This window comes from Panthera pardus, unplaced genomic scaffold (assembly GCF_024362965.1).
Source record: "Panthera pardus isolate Hobbes unplaced genomic scaffold, ASM2436296v1 HiC_scaffold_2, whole genome shotgun sequence".
NCBI classification, from domain to species: domain Eukaryota; kingdom Metazoa; phylum Chordata; class Mammalia; order Carnivora; family Felidae; genus Panthera; species Panthera pardus.
In genome coordinates, this window is record NW_026526765.1 from 77,049,076 (window position 1) to 77,065,612 (window position 16,537).

Genomic DNA, 16,537 nt, shown 5'->3' on the forward strand with positions numbered 1-16,537 from the left:
TTCACAAGTTGAACCACAGAACTCAGCAGGTACGTGGCACAGAGAAGTGAACTGGGGGAGAGAGAAGCCGCGGAGGGCAAGGAGATGTTTTTTGTTTGGGGAGAGAGGATGGAGACAGGGGGAGAGTATGGGAAAGCATCTTCCCCGCTCAGAAGCAGCTGGAGAGAAAAGAAAGAGTATGCAAGGGACTGAACAAAAAAAGGGAGAAAGGAGAAAGGAAAGGGTTTAAATTCCATTAAGACTCTAGAAACAGGTGGAGTGCAGAGACTGAAACACCACAGCTTGATACCTGGTGGTGCTCTAATGGAAAGGGCAAATCCCCAGAAGCAGGGAGCGAGGCCCAAGGGGTCCATGGGCCACATGGGGAGAGGCAGTTTCCCTGCTGGGAGGACATTTGGTAGAGGCTATGTGGCCACCCCACAGGCAAAGGTCCCTGTGGACCCTGGAGAACAACCACATTTGCTGGTGCTGGAACATGGACGTTAAGGGGGAAGGCTGGTGCCAGATACGTGTTGTGATTTACCATAATCCCTAAAATACTGCTGCTATAAGATTGTGGGAAATTTTTCCAGGGGTGTGAGGGGGTGTAGCACCTAGCCACGGTCTCTGAGCATTGACAGCAGCACTGTCCTGGGAATGCTCCTGGGGGCAGACGGGCACCTGGCCATTGCTCAGTGAGACCCTACCCAGAAGGTCTGAGCAGATCAAAGCCACAGTCCTTCAGAAGTGAGGAGTTGGGAAACAGCCCCATTTGAGAGAAAACACAGGAGGGAGGTGCCACCTGGCAGCCTAATGGCTTGGTCACAGTGTAGAAGCAGGGAGTGGACAGAAGCCAGAAAAAAGGAGGGGTGCTTGATTTCCAGTCATGGAGAGGACAGAGTTCTGATACCAGAGACTGGGTAGCTGGGAGACACCATGTTCACCCCTCCACGCATGTGCATGCACTCCTAAACTTGTGTCAGCAATCTACCCCAGTAAGCTAAGCAGTGCCATCTAGTGGAAAACCCTGCCCAACAGGGCCAACCGTGCTCTTGACAAACTCATTTATGCATCTGCTTAGTTTACAGACTATAAAGTGCTTCAAGCTTGACTTCTACAGGAAACCAGATATAATTTCAATCATAATTCCTGTTCACTGGTCTTTTATTAAATTTTTTCTTCTTTTTCTTTTCTTTTAGTTTGTTGAATACAGAAAGAGAAAAAAATTATTTTTATTTTCATTTTTTATTAAGAATAATTTTCTTTAATTTTCTTCTACATTTTTTATGTTTTTGTAAGTTTTTCAAATTCTACTTTACTTCCATCATTCCATTTTGTTCTATTTCATTTTTTCAATTTTTCAAACGTCTTCCTTTTTTCCTTTTTTTTCTTTTCTTATCACTCCCTTTTTTCTCTAATCTATCAAGATCCTTTCAACAACCAGACCAAAACACACCTAGGACCTAGATCATTGGTGTGATATTTTTGTGTGGTTGCTTTTAAGTTTTTAATTTTAATTTTTTTACCTTATTAATTATTTTCTTCCTTCAAAATGACGAAAAAAGGAATGCACCCCAAAAGAAAAAACAGGAAGAAATGACAGCCAGGGCTTAATCAACAAAGATACAAGCAAGATGCCTGAACCAGAATTTAGAATCATGATAAAAAGAATACTAGCTGAGGTTGAATATAGATTAGAACTCCTTTCTGTGGAGATAAAAGAAGTAAAAACTAGTCAGGGGGAAATAAAAAAGGCTATACTGAGCTTCAATCTCGAATGGATGCCACGGGTGCAAAGATGGATGAGGCAGAGCAATGAATCAGTGATATAGAGGACAAAGTTATGGAGAATAATGAAGCAGAAAAAATAGAGGGAGACTTACGCAAAAGAGCACGATTTAAGAATTAGAGAAATCAGTGACTCATTAAAAAGGAACAACATTAGAATCATAGGGGTCCCAGAAGATGAAGAGAGACAAAAAGGGGTAGAAGTGTTATGTGAGCAAATCATATTGGAAAACTTTCCAAACCTGGGGAAAGACACAGACACCACAATCCAGGAAGCACAGAGGACTCCCATTAGATTCAACAACAACCAACCATCAATAGGGTATATTCAATGCACTGAATCAGAAAAATACGCAGCCAGGAATCCTTTATCCAGCAAGGCTGTCATTCAAACTAGAAGGAGAGATTAAAAGTTTCCCCAGACAAACAAAAATTAAAAGAGTTCAAGAAATTTTAAGGGGGACTCTCTGAGGGGAGAAAACACAAAGAAAAAAAAAAAAAGAGAGACCAAAGCAACAAAGACTAGAAAGGACCAGAGAACAACATCAGAAACTCCAACTCTCCAGATGACATAATGGCAATAAATTCATATCTTTTAGTACTCATTCTAAACATCACTGGAATAAATGCCCAAATCAAAAGACATAGGGTAACAGAATGGATAAGAAAACAAGATCCCTCTATATGCTGTTTACAAGAGACCCACTTTAGACCTAAAAACAAAAATTCAGATTGAAAGTAAGGGGTTGGAGAAACGTCTATCTTGTTAATGGTCGACAAAAGAAAGCCAGAGTAGCCATACTTATATCAGACAATCTAGACTTTAAAATAAAAAAAAAAAACTCTAACAAGAGATGAATAAGGGCATTATATCATAATTAAAGGGTCTATCCACCAAGAAGACCTAACAATTGTAAACATTCATGCTCCAAATATGGAGTGCCCAAATATATAAATCAATTAATCACAAACATAAAGAAACTCATTGATAATAATACCATAATAGTAGGGGACTACAACACCCCACATACAACAATGGACAGATCATTTAAACAGGAAATCAACAAGGAAACAATGGCTTTGAATGACACACTGGACCAGATGAACTTAACGGATACACTCAGACATTCCATCCTAAACAAGCAGAATACACATTCTTCTCTAGAGCACATGGGATTTTCTTCAGAATAGATCACATATGAGGACACAAAATCAGCCCTCAACAAGTACAAAAAGATGAAGATCATAGTGTGCATATTTTCAGACCACAATGCTATGAAACTTGAAATCAACCACAAGAAAAAATTTGGAAAGGTAACAAATACTTGGAGACTAAAGACCATCCTACTAAATAATGAATGGGCAAACCAAGAAGTAAGGAAATCGAAAAGTACATGAAAGCCAATGAAAATAAAACACCACAGCCCAAAACCTCTGGGACGCAGCAAAGACAGCCCTAAGAGGAAAGTATATAGCAATCCAGGCCTTCCTAAAGAAGGAAGAAATGTCTCAGATACACAACCTAACCTTACACCTTAAAGAGCTGGTAAAAGAACAGCAAATAATACCCGAAACCAGCAGAAGACAGGAAATAATAAAGATTAGAGCAGAAAGAAATGCTATCAAAACCAAAACCAAAACCAAAACCAAAACCAAAACAAAAAACAAAAAACAAAAAACAAAAACAGTAGAACAGATCGATGAAACCAGAAGCTGGTTCTTTGAAAGAAATAACAAAATTGATAAACTCATAGCAAGTTTTATCAAAAAGAAAAAGGAAAGGACTAAAATAAATAAAATCAAGAATGAAAGAGGAGAGATCACAACCAATATAGCAGAAATAAAACAGTAAGAGAATATTATGAGGAATTATCCGTCAATAAAATGTGCAATCTGGAAGAAGTGGACAAATTCCTACAGACATATAAACTACCAAAACTGAAACAGGAAGAAACAGAAAATTGAACAGACCCATAACCAGTAAAGAAATTGACTTAGAAATAAAAAAGGTCCCAAAAAAACAAGAGTCCAGGGCCAGATGGCTTTCCAGGGGATTCTACCAAACATTTAAAGAAGAGTTAATATCTATTCTCTTGAAGCTTTTCCAAAAAAATAGAAATGGAAGGAAAACTTCCAAACTCTTTCTATGAAGCCCACATCACCTTGATTCCAAAACCAGACAAAGACCCACTAAAAAGGAGAACTATAGACCAATTTCCCTGATGAACATGGATGCAAAAATCCTCAACAAGATATTAGCCAACTGGATTCAACAATACATTAAAAAATTATTCACCACGACCAAGTAGGATTTATACCTGGGATGCAGGGCTGGTTCAATATCAGCAAAACAATTAACGTGATTCATCACATCAATAAAAGAAAGGACAAGAACCATAGGATCCTCTCAATAGATGCAGAGAAAGCATTTGACAAAATACAGCATCCTTTCTCGATAAAAACCCTCAAGAAAGTAGGGACAGAAGGAGCATACCTCAAGATCATAAAAGCCATATACAAGCAACCCAACGCTAATATCATCCTCAATGGGGAAAAACTGAGAGCTTTCCCCCTAAGGTCAGGAACATGACAGGGATGTCCACTCTCACTACTGTTATTTAACGCAGTAAAGGAAGTCTTAGCCTCCTTAATAAGACAACAGAAACAAATAAAAGGCATCTAAATCGGCCAGGAGGAGGTGAAACTTTCACTCTTTGCAGATGACATGATACTCTATATGGAAAACCCAAAAGATTCCACCAAAACACTGCTAAAACTGATCAATGAATTCAGCAACGTCGCAAGATATATGATCAATGCAGAGAAATTGGTTACATTCCTATATATAAATAATGAAGAAACAGAAAGAGAAATCAAGAAATTGATCCCATTTACAATTACATGAAAAACCATAAAATGCCTAGGAATAAACCTAACCAAAGAGGTGAAAAATCTAAACACTGAAAACTATAGAAAGGTTATGAAAGAAATTGAAGAAGACACAAAAATACGGAAAAATATTCCATGCTCCTGGATTGGAAGGAAAAATATTGTTAAAATATCAATACTACCCAAAGCAATCTACATATTCAATGCAATCCTTATCAAAATAACACAATACTTCACAGAGCTAGAACAAACAATCCTAAAATTTGTATGGAACCAGAAAGGACACCAAATAGCCAAAGCAATCTTGAAAAAGAAAACCAAAGCTGGAGGCATCACAATCCCGGACTTCAAGCTGTTTTACAAAGATGTAATCATCAAGACAGTAAAGTACTGGCACAAAAACAGACACTGAGATCAATGGAACAGAATACAGAACCCAGAAATGGACCCACAAACGTATGGCCAACTAATCTTTGACAAAGCAGGAAAGAATAAACAATGGAATAAAGGCATTCTCTTCAGCAAGTGGTGCTGGGAAAACTGGACAGTGACATGCAGAAAAATGAACCTGGACCACTTTCTTACACCATATACAAAAGAAAACAAAACGAAACAAAACAAAAAATAAAAAACCTCAAAATGGATGAAAGACCTAAATGTAAGACAGGAAGCCATCAAAATCCTTGAGGAGAAAGCAAGCAAAAACTCTTTAATCTTGGCCGCAGCAACTTCTTACTTAACACGTCTCCAGGGGCAAGGGAAACAAAAACAAAAATGAACTATTGACACCTCATCAAAATAAAAATCTTCTGCACCGCAAAGGAAACAATCAGCAAAACTAAAAGGCAACTGACAGAATGGCAGAAGATATTTGCAAGCAACATATCAGATAAAGGGTTAGTATCCAAAATCTATAAAGAACTTATCAAACTCAACACCCAAAAAATAAATAATCCAGTGAAGAAATAGGCAAAAGACATGAATAGACACTTCTCCAAAGAAGACATCCAGATGGCCAACTGACACATGAAAAAATGCTCAACATCACTCATCATCAGGGAAATACAAATCAAAACCACAATGCGATCCCGCCTCACACCTGTCAGAATGGCTAACATTAACAACTCAGGCAACAACAGAGGTAGGCAAGGATGCAGAGAAAGAGGATCTCTTTTGCACTGCTGGTGGGAATGCAAACTGGTGCGGCCACTCTGGAAAACAGTATGGAGGTTCCTTAAAAAATCACAATAGAACTACCCTACGACTGAGCAATTGCACTACTAGGTATTTATCCAAGGGAAACAGGTATGCTGTTTCAAAGGGGCACATGCACCCCAATGTTTCTAGCAACACTATCAACAATAGCCAAAGTAAGGAAAGAGCCCAAATGTCCACTGATGGGTGAATGGAATAAACAGATGTGGTGTACACACACACACACACACACACACACACACACAATTGAATATTACTTGGCAATCAAAAAGAATGAAATCTTGCCATTTGCAACTACATGGATGAAACTAGAGGGTATTATGCTAAGCAAAATTAGTCAGTCAGAGAAAGACAAATATCATATGACAGCACTCATATGAGGAGTTTAAGATACAAAACAGATGAACATAAGGGGAGGGAAGCAAAAATAATATAAAAATGGGGGGAGCAAAACATAAGAGACTCTTAAATATGTAGAACAAAGAGAGGGTTGCTAGAAAGGTTGTGGGAGGGGGGATAGGCTAAATGAGTAAGGGGCATTAAGGAATCTACTCCTGAAATAATTGTTGCACTATATGCACTAACTTGAATGTAAATTTAAAAATAAATACAGAATTAAAAAATTTTTTAAAAAAACTTTAAAATTATAAAAAAGAATAAAAGCATATAGATTAAGAAAAAAAAAGGATTGAGAAACCAATTCTCCCACATTTTGAGAATGCCAGTAGCTAACTCTCTCTAGAAATTCCCTTTAGCTGAAGAAAGCATCTATACTTAGGTCATATCCCATCCCAAAGTAGAAATCTACCCATTGTCAAAACAGGAGTATATAGTCATGGCTCCTTCATCGAAAGGCAAAGCCACTGCTAAGGGGCATCCTAACTCCCCTGCTTCCCAGGACACCACATAAATTCATCCATGTAACTGCTTTGAAGTTCTGTTTCTTTCTTTGTCCAATTCTAGTGCCTTTACTCCTACAAAATGCTGATATTGAAGGTACAGACCAAAACACTTCCCACATGGAAATCTCCATCTGAGTCTGTTTTCCATAAATCCTGACTTAAGACAATTAGTGTCAGTCATAGTCTAAGTATATAGTTTTAATATGGGACCATGAAGCTGAATACTATGCGAACAAATTGGCAAGGAGGACTTCATAACTGGCAGTAGGTGGAGCTCTTCAATTATACCAGTGCATTTGTTAAAACACCTGTGGTAAACTGGTTTGGTATGCTGGTGCAAATGAATGTACTCACAAATGCAGTATCTCAGGATTTTGAGTAGCTGAGGGAAGTATTAGAAGGAAATTACATCAGATATCTCCTACTGAGTGACTTTGATGCATCAGAGAAGACCAATAGAAGGCTGTGGGTGATGAATCACCAATTGGAGGTGAAATGTGAAATTCAGAGGGCCCCTATGGCAGCTTACTAAAGATACTCTTATCTCATGCAACTGGAAGCAGGAAAAAAAACCCTGAGAATTTGGCCCAGGAATTAATTATAATACATCAGAGAGCCTTCCAGAGAAGGTTGAACTGTCAGTTTTTCCAACAAAGGATGTGCCAGTGATAGATTCTTGGTTGAAAAGAGTGAGACCCTTTAGGTTTGAGTTGGGAACATCTGGGTTGCTGAATTCATAAACAATAGCTCCAGATCCCTTGAATCCTCTGGCATTTCTAAAAAGGGTTGGGGGGCGCCTGGGTGGCGCAGTCGGTTAAGCGTCCGACTTCAGCCAGGTCACGATCTCGCGGTCCGTGAGTTCGAGCCCCGCGTCAGGCTCTGGGCTGATGGCTCGGAGCCTGGAGCCTGTTTCCGATTCTGTGTCTCCCTCTCTCTCTGCCCCTCCCCCGTTCATGCTCTGTCTCTCTCTGTCCCAAAAATAAATAAAAAACGTTGAAAAAAAAATAAAAAAAAATAAAAAAAATAAAAATAAAAAGGGTTGGCATGCCTTCACTGCTCGAAAATGATGCAGTGATCACTGCTTCATGGGACATCATGAACACCCCTCAGCACCTGGCTGTAGCTCCTCATTTAGTCTCTAAACTGGGAAAGTGTGAGGGATGCTAAGGGAGATAAGGGACTATAGACCCCAAAGGAACCTGAGGTCACTTCCCAATAAACTTCTAGTGGGTTCTGCAGGACCTAGCCAATATACACTTGAAGGAGTTGGGAAAATATGTTTGGGACTACATCCTGAGAGTCCTACATCAAAAAAGGTAGAACATGAAATTGGATAAGGAATTGTTAGTTTAATTGATAAGGAAGAACTATCCCATTATAAAGGATTTGAGACTTTGACAAAGACCTCAGAAAACAGTACTAATACACTGTCAAGATGATTCTTGGAAGCTTAGAGAAAATGATAGCCAATAATAAGTAAAGTAGAAAAGCCAAAACTGCCATGGCAGACATGAAAAAAAGGAATTTAAAAAATTCACAAAAGTGACCAAGCTACTGGATATACTATGTAAGGCTAGACAACTTAGAACTGCATTCTAAGGTAAAACCTGGAATACACCCCAATTATAAAAACAATAGGAACACACTAGTAAAAGAAACACCATCATCCTTGAGACAATCAATGGCAACTGTCTTCTGTTGGTAGGGCTCGTAGCATTTATAATAATAAGTGCTATTATAGAACTGTGTTCTCAGAAGGTAAGAAGGATGATAGAATCTAGAAAATATAGAGGTCAAAGGCAGCATCTAACCATCAGAAGCAAATTGGGTGCAATTGTTATAATGAGTGACAAAATTGGAGTGGCTGTCATGGGTACTCCTAGAGAGTTATGGAAATGGTTACCTTTCAGGCAATGTGAAATAATACAAAGGTACTAGGATTAATCCAAGATTTGGAACTGGCTTACTTGCTACCCAGTAGGCAAAGAAGATACAATCTTGAAAGGAAGGTAGGACATTAGTGCAAATTGTGGCCCAACTCCTAGTAATTTCACTAGTGGTGACCTGGAAAGATGTTCCAGTGGGTGAGAACACCTTTGCAGGTGTGATGGTATACATGTTAGAGGCAGGAGGATTAAATGTGGAATTCATGTGACATACTTGGATACTTCCTGTTACTCCATCCCTCTAATGTAAGTGTGAAGAGACACATGCAGCAACCTTGTCCCAGGAAGATTATGATTACCACGGAGTCAGAACACTCATGAATGAAGGTTTGGGTCAAACCACTAAGTAAGCTACCAAGACCTTCAAAGATGATAGCTGAGGGTTAGAGAAGGAGAGAGAGACAGTGAGTATTAAGATATAGCCCTGTGACCATCTGCAGTGACAGGGGCTATATATTTTTTAATTAACTACTGCCTTCTAAGATTCCTCCCAGAAAGAGAGGCCCTTGAGAATCCTACAAGAAGCGCTTCTCCAACATGTGTAGAGAAGCGAATCTGGAGCAGGGAGTAGGTGGGGATAGGTAGTGACAAGAGCCATGAAAATGTACTGTTGACACATCCTGCTTCAGAAAGCATAAATGATAGAAGACCCCAGATACTACACTGTGAATTTACAACCCCATTCCTGCCAAGGCCACACTTCCTAGGGGCTACTTCCAACTAATTACTAATTAGGGCAGAAATATTCATGCCCTCTAATGGGAAATTTTGTCTCAAGGATTCTCCATACACTTGACTGAAACCCTCATAGTTGTACTAAAGGCTGAGATTTCATTTCCTATTCAGCCCTTTTCCCTTTCCGCCTTCCTTCAGAGGTGTAACATTGCACGAATTTGATGGTTCTCCCTGCCTCCTCTGGCTGCTTCCTTGTATTCCTTCCTCCAGTATATCTTGCAAGTCTAATCCTGCCTTGGCTTCTGCTTCTTAGATGAAATGAATTAACACTATGTGATCTCTAATAGATGGGAAATGCTTAGGGCTAGTCTCATGTTCTCATTAAGTTCTGAATGTATTCCATGTTCTGGATTGAAATGCAGGAATTTAAAAGCAAAACAGAACAGAGTTTGCTGAACTGCAGAGAAGATACTTGTGTTCTAGACCTGCAAATCAGCTGGAATTTCAGGACAAGTAACAGAAGAGGTAGAAATATGCAAAGCAGTAGCCCCAGAATTCTACATGTGGTTTCCCACACATTACAGCATGAGGACAGAACTGTGCATGTACTCAGGGGGTCTTAAAAAGACCCAACAGAAGGTAATTAACTGCTGCAGGATAAGACCTAATGGAGGTCATGTGAGGGTGGGAGATTTTGGAGCTATAACACATCCAAGGCTTCCTATAATAAATTATCTATCCCCACTAGCTGCTCTACAATAAAAAGAAATGAGACATGCAAAACATGTAACCCCACAGTTAAGCAAAAAGGGCACATAGAAACATAGCCCAGTATAAGCCAGATACAGAAATTATCAAAAAGAATTTAAAAGAGTTAAAGCAAATATGACAAAGGTGTTACGGAGAAAATTGGACATGATGAAGGAGCAGATGGGGACTCTGAGAACTGCTATGAAAATCTATAAAAGTGAACCAAATGGAAACACAAATATACAAACAAATATCTGAAATGAAAAATTTAATGAGCAAGCTTAGTGGGAGGTTAGATATAGCATGAGAAAATGTTAGTGAATTTGAACACAGTCCAATAGAAATGATCAAACCTAAAGAATAAAGAGGAAAAAAAAGTTGGGAGAAAAATATAAAACAGGCTCAGTGGCCAGTGTTAAAATAGCAATTGATATGATACATGTCATTAGTGTTTCAGAGGAGAGGAAAGAAGAAAATGGGTCAGAAAAAGAGTTCAGTTGAAGAATGATGGCCCAAACTTTGCTAAACTATGTGAAAAACGTCAGCCTATGATCCAGAAAGCTTGTTAAACAACTCCTACATACATAATAATCAGACAGCTGGAAATTAAAGATAAACAAAATGCTGGAGAAATATTAAAAGACACATACTTATGTAGGAACAAATATAGGAATCACAGCTGCCTTCTCATTAAAAAGATAGACAGGGAAATAAATACAATGAAATAACATCTGTAAAGTGCTGGAACAAGAACAATAAATATTATCCCATAGGTGTTCTATATCAAGCAAAACTGTCCTTCCAAAAGTTGGGTGAAAAGAACATGTTCCCAGCAGACCTGAATTACAGAGGATATTAATGGAAGTGTGTAGGTAGAAGAAAAACAATGCCACATGGAAATTCATATTTGCATAAAATACTAAAGAGGATGGTAAACATATGGATAAATATAAACAAATATTTTCAGTTTGTACTATCTTAAAATTTTTAAATGTCTACCAATTGAAACAAAAACAATAACAGTGTATTGTGTGGTTTATTATATATTCAAAGGGACACTGTATGACAAAAGCACAGTGGTAATAAATAGAAGTATATACTTGTAATTTTCTTACATTTTAACGAACTGTCATAATATGCTTTATGAATGAACATTTCTAACTCTTAATCCTCTTCATGGAGATAAAAAGTACAACATAGGAAATATACTCTATAATATTATAATAATGTGACTATACTTATCAGGGTGAGCACTGAGTAATGTATAGAATTATCAAATCATTATGTTGTATACCTGAGACTAGTATAATATTGTATGCAAACTGTACTTCAAAAAAATGAACATTCTAACATGCATAGCAACCATTCTATGAAAGTAATAAATAGAAATATGTCTAAATATATAAATAAAATGAAATGGTAAAAATGTTGGAATAATCTAAAAGAGGGTGGGAAAGACAGGAAAGAAAGAAAAGAAGCACAATAATTAATCAAGTAGAAAAGTAATGTCAAATTAATATACCTAAACCAAAGTATATTCAAAATTGGTTAAAATCAAACAGACTTTAAAAAAATTAGACTAAAAACTCTAAATAAAATGAAAAATTATAAAATTTGATTTAAAAAAATCAAGGCTTAATTATAGGCTGTCAATAATTTCTCCTTAAATATAAAGGCAAAGATAAGTTGAAAGCAAAAGAAGAAAAATGGTAGAATTTACACAAAGGATACAAGAGTGCTGATGCATAGGGGCATTTGTACCCCAATGTTTATAGCAGCACTTTCAACAATAGCCAAATTATGGAAAGAGCCTAAATGTCCATCAACTGATGAATGGATAAAGAAGTTGTAGTTTATATATACAATGGAATACTACTTGGCAATGAGAAAGAATGAAATATGGCCTTTTGTAGCAATGTGGATGGAGTTGGAGAGTGTTATGCTAAGTGAAATAAGTCATACAAAAAAGACAGATACCATATGTTTTCTTTCTTATGTGGATCCTGAGAAACTTAACAGAAGACCACGGAGGAGGGGAAGGGGAAAAAGAAAGTTACAGAGAGGGAAGGAGGCAAACCATAAGAGACTCTTAAAAATTGAGAACAAATTCAGGTTTGATGGAGGGTGGGAGGGAGGGGAATGTGGGTGATGGGCATTGAGGAGGACACCTGTTGGGATAAGCACTGGGTGTTGTATGGAAACCAATTTGACAATAAATTTCATATTAAAAAAAGGAAGAAAAGGTATATGATAATGCAAATTATCAATAAACAAAATATTGAAAACTCTCAAAACTAAGTCATGAAAGAGAAGCTACTAATGGTTTTATATAACCATTCCCATGGAGCTTAAGAATAGGATAAACTCATCTACAGTGAGATAAATGATAAAGAATCATTACATATGGTAGGCAGAGAAAGTAAAAAAGTACAGAAGGCATTTCTGGGCTGATGGGAATGATCTATGCTTGGACCAGAGTGCCAGTCATAACTTACGGATTTTACCATACTCATCAAATTGCCCCCTTAAGAAGAGTACATTTCAATGAATGTAAATTATATCAATCAAATTAAAATGACTCTCCCCACAGTCCACATTAGACAATGAGAAAGAGTAACTAAACTCATTGTTATGCTTTTGTGAACACCTCTATTCAGCTAATTGTTCCTTTGTTTACTTCTTTCTCCCCTGATCAGATATTTTGGGTTGTTGGCTTGATATTTCAGAGTTTTTACATCTGCCTTTCAAATGTAAACATTATTAACTTATTGAGGTGATATAATTAAGGGAAAACTGTCTCCAAGATTGAGATTCAGGAATATATGTGTGTCATGTTTGTTCTCTGGAATTATAGTGGAGTACACCCTCTAAATTTTTTAGAGTGGAGTTAGTAATGGTTGCCTCCTGAGAGAATTTTTAAAATTAAAGAGCAGAGACACAGTTGTTATATGAAGAAGACCCAATAGCTACATAGCCATGAAGACATAAATGTAACCTGACTATGGATTAATAATACTAAAGAATAAATATGCCAATCATAAAGGGTAAAGAGTAAACCAGAAATAGTACAGAAAAGAAACCTGAGCTATAAGTTTGGCAGTTCCTACCCAATCACAGTCCTATGGAAAGAGAGCTTTGGCCATCAGGCTTCAAATACATTTAGTTCATTGGCAAAACCATTCCTAGGCTGAGATGAATAAAATAAGCTATTAGCTATTAATAATGTCAGCCTACCCTTCGACACATGGAACATCATCATATATTTGAGTCAGTAAATTTGGTGGTCAGACACTAGGATCATGAAAGTTTTACCATAGAATTGCTATTATGTGAGCGTTTTAGGAATATGGACTAGTTAACTTTTCTAACAGTACTATTCCCATTGCTTCACCTGTTTTTATTTTCTATGATTTTTACAGAAAGATTCTTGACATTTATTCTTTCTTTAAATCTCCTCTCCCTTTGGACCCTGCAGACTGTCAGCATTTGTATTTCTATCCGTGGCAGATAACATGTCTATCTGCCCAGTACAGATTTATCTCCTAATGATTATTTTCCTAACGGATCTATCTATTATAACGTTTTATCTTGTGTTAAGATCTCAGTGCTACATTCCAGTGGTAGGATTTGTTTTAGGTGCTAAATTCTTGCTTTTTTTTCCTGGTAAGGGCCTTACCTCGCCTAATTTATGAACATGGGGCACACAGAGACCTCCTGAAGGATATGCCATGGTACTATCTCATTGATTTGGGGCTTGCCCACAGTACAAGCTTTAGCCAAAGGAATGTGAGGGAACATAACATACAGAAACTTTAGGAGGCATCAAGAGTTCTTCTTTTTTGGATGTCCCAAATAAGGCACACTTTTTGAGGCTGGAATCTGGAATGAGAAGACATGTAGCAGAGCCATAGAAGTTGACCACAGCCACTGACATCTATTATGAAAAAGAAATAAATGTGTGTTATAGTAAACCACTGTGATTTGGGGAGGGTCACTTGTTATTAATAAAGCTAACTAGTAAAATTCATATACTGGATTAGGAGATAATCAAAATGAAATACTGTAACAGCAAACTTGAATTGCTAATTTGAAGCCATTTTAGAGGTTGTGTCAAGTAAGAGTGAAAAATATACTGTTTAAACAAAAATAAAAATAAGATTAAGGTTACTTGAAATTCACATTCATATAAAATAAGAAAAAAAATCTTAAATAAGAAGGTATCTGCGATCTAGAGTTACTAAAAAAATATTATTTCTTTGCCCTTTGGTTATAACAATTTAAGATTAAGTAACTAGCTAGTCTTCTCATCACTTCATGATCACTTTTGAGCCTTTGAGGAGAGATCACTCCTTCTCCAGCAAGCAGTCACAAGAGAAGTCTATTTTTCTTTGGCATGTCAGGTAAGTCATTGTCAGTGAAGGAAACTATCCCTTTTGGTTCCCCTTTACATATACAATCTATTTATGTCATCAGTGTTATCTTCATCGCCTCCTGTTGTCATCTACAGACCACCTATTCACTGTCATTAATTAATGGCCTGCTCAATTTGTGTAATCCACACTTAACTCCTATTATTCTTAGTGACTTCCAGTAGTCACACAATTTATCTAAAACCCTAGACTTTCTGCACTTCTTGTTTTTCTCATCTCTAGCAAAATTTGGTTTCACTTCAATTCAATCTCCCATTAGTCTCCCATTCCCATAATAATTTTGCATCCTGCACAATCATTAACGTATTTTCCCCCAAATCCAAGTTGTAAGTAACTCACTCTCTTAGTACTACCTATCACCTTTCCAGCTTACTTTCTCTGGCAGCCCCTTAAATTTAGTATATTGTATTGAGATTTCATCCCACAGGGTTGTAGACTTTATCTTAATGCATCTGTCCTCTTATGTTTTCCCTTCCCTTTTTTCCATATTAGATTATCATCTTAGTTCATCATTATTTTCATTAGTTTTTAAGTACAGTAATTACAAGTCTTATTTTCTCTCCTTCTGCCGTACTTGTTCGCAAAACCTCAGCCCTGGTTGAATTCAAGTATATATTTCTGTTGTCTAAAGCCTGTATAACTCAACTCAGCTGAAAATAGTCATTGTAACCACACTGACAAGTCTCTGTTTAAATTCATGAGGTCAAGCCTTAAATAGACAAGCAGCACTACCTAAAAGTAATATTACATGTTCTAAATAAGTTTGCTTTCCCAGACTTTGGTATAAATAATTCAGAAATTTGCTTTCAACAAATACCTTATTATACAGTATCTTCCATTTTGCTTAGTTTATTATGCATGATATAATGGCTTCCATTGTATTCTTTATTTTCTGACATTTCTGCCTAGCCATTCACTACTTCTTGCCCTTTGTACTTGCTATTCTCTCAGCCTACAATGCTCTTACCCAGTTCATAGCTCCCTCTTATTCCACAAGTCTCACTTCAAATGTCACCTCCTCAGAGAGCCCTTCTCTGACCATCTTGTTCAAAGAACAGCTCCTTTATTACCCTGTTATATCACCTTGTTGCTCCTTCACGGCACTAATCACAATATGTAATTACCTCATTTTTTTCTTTTTCTTTCCTTTTGTCATATCTTTCTGCATGTAGAAATTAAACCTCTCAAAAGGAGGAGGAGTTTGTGCTGTATTCTGCTGTATCTTCAGTGCCAAGTATAATGTCTGGCAAATAGTATGTACTCAAGGAATATTTTTTGTCTAATGAGTAAATGAGTATGAGAGAAGCAAAATATCCCACCCCAAAATATACTACTTTGACATATTATTTTAAATTAAAGTTATTTAAAAAACAGCGGGTATAAGAAGGACACTCTAAGCTCCTTTGTTCAGCTGAAAGCAAGAAACAAAAGGTACCCTACCTGTATCAGGAGTTAGAAGGCAACTTTATCATCAGAGTTAGGGACAGCAAGGAATATTCCAAGCTCAAAATTCTTTGTGTTGCCAATTCATCACAAATTTATTTTTTCATTGCCTAAAAGGTATAAAAGGTTCCAGCTTTGGTCATTTCTTTTAGCCTCATATATTTATGAATATATATATATATATATAATTAAATTTGTTTTTCTCCCATTAATCTATCATAGGTCTTTAATTATTAGACCAGTCAAAGAACCTAGAAGGGAAGGAAAGGTTTTTTTCCTCTACAAATCAATACCCTATACAAATCACTTCATAACACATTAACTGTTTTTTTTAATAAGTAAAGTAAGAAGATAATAGTAATAAATGGCTTTCAAAGTCTCCTGTGGGCTTCTGGTTCCCTCTTTAACCCCTTACCTATAGGTTGGGAATAAGTGTACCATGAAATTAAGTGAGTAGTTGAATTTACTCATTTGAAGCGTGTTTTTACATGTGAGCTACCATTTGTCATCAGAGAACCCA

The 16,537-nt window shown here is 37.0% G+C and overlaps 1 long non-coding RNA gene across 2 annotated transcripts in view; it reads right to left on the minus strand.

Moving 5' to 3' along the window:
- Positions 1 to 16,537, minus strand: part of LOC109267644 (uncharacterized) — a 184,437-nt gene that overhangs the window by 156,755 nt on the left and 11,145 nt on the right. For both annotated transcript variants that reach the window (XR_008423787.1, XR_002080212.2), the window contains exons 2-3: positions 16,015 to 16,127; positions 13,950 to 14,078 (exon numbers count right to left, since the gene is read on the minus strand). This is a non-coding gene — a long non-coding RNA (uncharacterized LOC109267644). The remainder of the gene's footprint in view (positions 1 to 13,949; positions 14,079 to 16,014; positions 16,128 to 16,537) is intronic.